The sequence below is a fragment of the Triticum aestivum genome, unplaced genomic scaffold, assembly GCF_018294505.1.
Source record: "Triticum aestivum cultivar Chinese Spring unplaced genomic scaffold, IWGSC CS RefSeq v2.1 scaffold52883, whole genome shotgun sequence".
Lineage (NCBI taxonomy): Eukaryota > Viridiplantae > Streptophyta > Magnoliopsida > Poales > Poaceae > Triticum > Triticum aestivum.
In genome coordinates, this window is record NW_025228746.1 from 31,707 (window position 1) to 37,052 (window position 5,346).

The 5,346-nt window shown below is 48.7% G+C and overlaps 11 non-coding genes across 11 annotated transcripts; all 11 read left to right on the top strand.

Annotated features, from left to right (window-relative positions):
* The first annotated feature begins 121 nt into the window (after positions 1-121).
* LOC123174585 (5S ribosomal RNA) lies at positions 122-240 on the top strand. Its single transcript, XR_006487175.1, has one exon. It is a non-coding gene; the product is annotated as a 5S ribosomal RNA (ribosomal RNA).
* Positions 241-607: 367 nt separating this feature from the next.
* On the top strand, positions 608-726 carry LOC123174568 (5S ribosomal RNA). Its single transcript, XR_006487160.1, has one exon. It is a non-coding gene; the product is annotated as a 5S ribosomal RNA (ribosomal RNA).
* A 367-nt stretch (positions 727-1,093) lies between these two features.
* On the top strand, positions 1,094-1,212 carry LOC123174586 (5S ribosomal RNA). Its single transcript, XR_006487176.1, has one exon. It is a non-coding gene; the product is annotated as a 5S ribosomal RNA (ribosomal RNA).
* A 367-nt stretch (positions 1,213-1,579) lies between these two features.
* On the top strand, positions 1,580-1,698 carry LOC123174611 (5S ribosomal RNA). Its single transcript, XR_006487201.1, has one exon. It is a non-coding gene; the product is annotated as a 5S ribosomal RNA (ribosomal RNA).
* A 367-nt stretch (positions 1,699-2,065) lies between these two features.
* Positions 2,066-2,184, top strand: LOC123174602 (5S ribosomal RNA). The gene has a single exon (XR_006487192.1). It is a non-coding gene; the product is annotated as a 5S ribosomal RNA (ribosomal RNA).
* Positions 2,185-2,551: 367 nt separating this feature from the next.
* LOC123174593 (5S ribosomal RNA) lies at positions 2,552-2,670 on the top strand. The gene has a single exon (XR_006487184.1). It is a non-coding gene; the product is annotated as a 5S ribosomal RNA (ribosomal RNA).
* Positions 2,671-3,037: 367 nt separating this feature from the next.
* Positions 3,038-3,156, top strand: LOC123174623 (5S ribosomal RNA). The gene has a single exon (XR_006487212.1). It is a non-coding gene; the product is annotated as a 5S ribosomal RNA (ribosomal RNA).
* A 367-nt stretch (positions 3,157-3,523) lies between these two features.
* Positions 3,524-3,642, top strand: LOC123174600 (5S ribosomal RNA). The gene has a single exon (XR_006487190.1). It is a non-coding gene; the product is annotated as a 5S ribosomal RNA (ribosomal RNA).
* A 367-nt stretch (positions 3,643-4,009) lies between these two features.
* LOC123174587 (5S ribosomal RNA) lies at positions 4,010-4,128 on the top strand. Its single transcript, XR_006487177.1, has one exon. It is a non-coding gene; the product is annotated as a 5S ribosomal RNA (ribosomal RNA).
* A 367-nt stretch (positions 4,129-4,495) lies between these two features.
* LOC123174617 (5S ribosomal RNA) lies at positions 4,496-4,614 on the top strand. Its single transcript, XR_006487206.1, has one exon. It is a non-coding gene; the product is annotated as a 5S ribosomal RNA (ribosomal RNA).
* A 367-nt stretch (positions 4,615-4,981) lies between these two features.
* LOC123174591 (5S ribosomal RNA) lies at positions 4,982-5,100 on the top strand. Its single transcript, XR_006487182.1, has one exon. It is a non-coding gene; the product is annotated as a 5S ribosomal RNA (ribosomal RNA).
* The last annotated feature ends 246 nt before the right edge of the window (positions 5,101-5,346 follow it).

Genomic DNA, 5,346 nt, shown 5'->3' on the forward strand with positions numbered 1-5,346 from the left:
AAGTAGTATAGGACATTATCCATTGTTAGGGAACGGTTGTAATGGTAGTGAGAATGTAGAATCGTCTTTGGAGCGGACCTGGGAGTGGCAAGCATAAGGGACGAAGACGGGGAAACATGTCGGATGCGATCATACCAGCACTAAAGCACCGGATCCCATCAGAACTCCGAAGTTAAGCGTGCTTGGGCGAGAGTAGTACTAGGATGGGTGACCTCCTGGGAAGTCCTCGTGTTGCATTCCTTTTATAATTATTTTTTGCGCCTTGTGACAAACATGTCGCACGTGCGCGATATATATTAATCCCGTTATATTATGTTTGACGTTTGCGATATGTTTAAGCTCGATGCTCATTGCTCGCGCGTCTTGGGGCGGCTTTGTGGCGCGAAGAGCGCGTTCTGAAAGGGGTGGAAAAAACTTGTGTTGCTGCGGTATGAAGGGAGGGGTGGAAACCGTGGAAAACTCGTCTCCCTGATTGAGCGGGAGAGTAAGTAGTATAGGACATTATCTATTGTTAGGGAACGGTTGTAATGGTAGTGAGAATGTAGAATCGTCTTTGGAGCGGACCTGGGAGTGGCAAGCATAAGGGACGAAGACGGGGAAACATGTCGGATGCGATCATACCAGCACTAAAGCACCGGATCCCATCAGAACTCCGAAGTTAAGCGTGCTTGGGAGAGAGTAGTACTAGGATGGGTGACCTCCTAGGAAGTCCTCGTGTTGCATTCCTTTTATAATTATTTTTTGCGCCTTGTGACAAACATGTCGCACGTGCGCGATATATATTAATCCCGTTATATTATGTTTGACGTTTGCGATATGTTTAAGCTCGATGCTCATTGCTCGCGCGTCTTGGGGCGGCTTTGTGGCGCGAAGAGCGCGTTCTGAAAGGGGTGGAAAAAACTCGTGTTGCTGCGGTATGGAGGGAGGGGTGGAAACCGTGGAAAACTCGTCTCCGTGATTGAGCGGGAGAGTAAGTAGTATAGGACATTATCCATTGTTAGGGAACGGTTGTAATGGTAGTGAGAATGTAGAATCGTCTTTGGAGCGGACCTGGGAGTGGCAAGCATAAGGGATGAAGACGGGGAAACATGTCGGATGCGATCATACCAGCACTAAAGCACCGGATCCCATCAGAACTCCGAAGTTAAGCGTGCTTGGGCGAGAGTAGTACTAGGATGGGTGACCTCCTGGGAAGTCCTCGTGTTGCATTCCTTTTATAATTATTTTTTGCACCTTGTGACAAACATGTCGCACGTGCGCGATATATATTAATCCCGTTATATTATGTTTGACGTTTGCGATATGTTTAAGCTCGATGCTCATTGCTTGCGCGTCTTGGGGCGGCTTTGTGGCGCGAAGAGCGCGTTCTGAAAGGGGTGGAAAAAACTCGTGTTGCTGCGGTATGGAGGGAGGGGTGGAAACCGTGGAAAACTCGTCTATGTGATTGAGCGGGAGAGTAAGTAGTATAGGACATTATCCATTGTTAGGGAACGGTTGTAATGGTAGTGAGAATGTAGAATCGTCTTTGGAGCGGACCTGGGAGTGGCAAGCATAAGGGACGAAGACGGGAAAACATGTCGGATGCGATCATACCAGCACTAAAGCACCGGATCCCATCAGAACTCCGAAGTTAAGCGTGCTTGGGCGAGAGTAGTACTAGGATGGGTGACCTCCTGGGAAGTCCTCATGTTGCATTCCTTTTATAATTATTTTTTGCGCCTTGTGACAAACATGTCGCACGTGCGCGATATATATTAATCCCGTTATATTATGTTTGACGTTTACGATATGTTTAAGCTCGATGCTCATTGCTCGCGCGTCTTGGGGCGGCTTTGTGGCGCGAAGAGCGCGTTCTGAAAGGGGTGGCAAAAACCCGTGTTGCTGCGGTATGGAGGGAGGGGTGGAAACCGTGGAAAACTCGTCTCCGTGATTGAGCGGGAGAGTAAGTAGTATAGGACATTATCCATTGTTAGGGAACGGTTGTAATGGTAGTGAGAATGTAGAATCGTCTTTGGAGCGGACCTGGGAGTGGCAAGCATAAGGGACGAAGACGGGGAAACATGTCGGATGCGATCATACCAGCACTAAAGCACCGGATCCCATGAGAACTCCGAAGTTAAGCGTGCTTGGGCGAGAGTAGTACTAGGATGGGTGACCTCCTGGGAAGTCCTCGTGTTGCATTCCTTTTATAATTATTTTTTGCGCCTTGTGACAAACATGTCGCACGTGCGCGATATATATTAATCCCGTTATATTATGTTTGACGTTTGCGATATGTTTAAGCTCGATGCTCATTGCTCGCGCGTCTTGGGGCGGCTTTGTGGCGCGAAGAGCGCGTTCTGAAAGGGGTGGAAAAAACTCGTGTTGCTGCGGTATGGAGGGAGGGGTGGAAACCGTGGAAAACTCGTCTCCGTGATTGAGCGGGAGAGTAAGTAGTATAGGACATTATCCATTGTTAGGGAACGGTTGTAATGGTAGTGAGAATGTAGAATCGTCTTTGGAGCGGACCTGGGAGTGGCAAGCATAAGGGACGAAGACGGGGAAACATGTCGGATGCGATCATACCAGCACTAAAGCACCGGATCCCATCAGAACTCCGAAGTTAAGCGTGCTTGGGCGAGAGTAGTACTAGGATGGGTGACCTCCTGGGAAGTCCTCGTGTTGCATTCATTTTATAATTATTTTTTGCGCCTTGTGACAAACATGTCGCACGTGCGCGATATATATTAATCCCGTTATATTATGTTTGACGTTTGCGATATGTTTAAACTCGATGCTCATTGCTCGCGCGTCTTGGGGCGGCTTTGTGGCGCGAAGAGCGCGTTCTGAAAGGGGTGGAAAAAACTCGTGTTGCTGCGGTATGGAGGGAGGGGTGGAAACCGTGGAAAACTCGTCTCCGTGATTGAGCGGGAGAGTAAGTAGTATAGGACATTATCCATTGTTAGGGAACGGTTGTAATGGTAGTGAGAATGTAGAATCGTCTTTGGAGCGGACCTGGGAGTGGCAAGCATAAGGGACGAAGACGGGGAAACATGTCGGATGCGATCATACCAGCACTAAAGCATCGGATCCCAGCAGAACTCCGAAGTTAAGCGTGCTTGGGCGAGAGTAGTACTAGGATGGGTGACCTCCTGGGAAGTCCTCGTGTTGCATTCCTTTTATAATTATTTTTTGCGCCTTGTGACAAACATGTCGCACGTGCGCGATATATATTAATCCCGTTATATTATGTTTGACGTTTGCGATATGTTTAAGCTCGATGCTCATTGCTCGCGCGTCTTGGGGCGGCTTTGTGGCGCGAAGAGCGCGTTCTGAAAGGGGTGGAAAAAACTCGTGTTGCTGCGGTATGGAGGGAGGGTTGGAAACCGTGGAAAACTCGTCTCCGTGATTGAGCGGGAGAGTAAGTAGTATAGGACATTATCCATTGTTAGGGAACGGTTGTAATGGTAGTGAGAATGTAGAATCGTCTTTGGAGCGGACCTGGGAGTGGCAAGCATAAGGGACGAAGACGGGGAAACATGTCGGATGCGATCATACCAGCACTAAAGCACCGGATCCCATCAGAACTCCGAAGTTAAGGGTGCTTGGGCGAGAGTAGTACTAGGATGGGTGACCTCCTGGGAAGTCCTTGTGTTGCATTCCTTTTATAATTATTTTTTGCGCCTTGTGACAAACATGTCGCACGTGCGCGATATATATTAATCCCGTTATATTATGTTTGACGTTTGCGATATGTTTAAGCTCGATGCTCATTGCTCGCGCGTCTTGGGGCGGCTTTGTGGCGCGAAGAGCACGTTCTGAAAGGGGTGAAAAAAACTCGTGTTGCTGCGGTATGGAGGGAGGGGTGGAAACCGTGGAAAACTCGTCTCCGTGATTGAGCGGGAGAGTAAGTAGTATAGGACATTATCCATTGTTAGGGAACGGTTGTAATGGTAGTGAGACTGTAGAATCGTCTTTGGAGCGGACCTGGGAGTGGCAAGCATAAGGGACGAAGACGGGGAAACATGTCGGATGCGATCATACCAGCACTAAAGCACCGGATCCCATCAGAACTCCGAAGTTAAGCGTGCTTGGGCGAGAGTAGTACTAGGATGGGTGACCTCCTGGGAAGTCCTCGTGTTGCATTCCTTTTATAATTATTTTTTGCGCCTTGTGACAAACATGTCGCACGTGCGCGATATATATTAATCCCGTTATATTATGTTTGACGTTTGCGATATGTTTAAGCTCGATGCTCATTGCTCGCGCGTCTTAGGGCGGCTTTGTGGCGCGAAGAGCGCGTTCTAAAAGGGGTGGAAAAAACTCGTGTTGCTGCGGTATGGAGGGAGGGGTGGAAACCGTGGAAAACTCGTCTCCGTGATTGAGCGGGAGAGTAAGTAGTATAGGACATTATCCATTGTTAGGGAACGGTTGTAATGGTAGTGAGAATGTAGAATCGTCTTTGGAGCGGACCTGGGAGTGGCAAGCATAAGGGACGAAGACGGGGAAACATGTCGGATGCGATCATACCAGCACTAAAGCACCGGATCCCATCAGAACTCCGAAGTTAAGCGTGCTTGGGCGAGAGTAATACTAGGATGGGTGACCTCCTGGGAAGTCCTCGTGTTGCATTTCTTTTATAATTATTTTTTGCGCCTTGTGACAAACATGTCGCACGTGCGCGATATATATTAATCCCGTTATATTATGTTTGACGTTTGCGATATGTTTAAGCTCGATGCTCATTGCTCGCGCGTCTTGGGGCGGCTTTGTGGCGCGAAGAGCGCGTTCTGAAAGGGGTGGAAAAAACTTGTGTTGCTGCGGTATGAAGGGAGGGGTGGAAACCGTGGAAAACTCGTCTCCGTGATTGAGCGGGAGAGTAAGTAGTATAGGACATTATCTATTGTTAGGGAACGGTTGTAATGGTAGTGAGAATGTAGAATCGTCATTGGAGCGGACCTGGGAGTGGCAAGCATAAGGGACGAAGACGGGGAAACATGTCGGATGCGATCATACCAGCACTAAAGCACCGGATCCCATTAGAACTCCGAAGTTAAGCGTGCTTGGGCGAGAGTAGTACTAGGATGGGTGACCTCCTGGGAAGTCCTCGTGTTGCATTCCTTTTATAATTATTTTTTGCGCCTTGTGACAAACATGTCGCACGTGCGCGATATATATTAATCCCGTTATATTATGTTTGACGTTTGCGATATGTTTAAGCTCGATGCTCATTGCTCGCGCGTCTTGGGGCGGCTTTGTGGCGCGAAGAGCGCGTTCTGAAAGGGGTGGAAAAAACTCGTGTTGCTGCGGTATGGAGGGAGGGGTGGAAACCGTGGAAAACTCGTCTCCGTGATTGAGCGGGAGAGT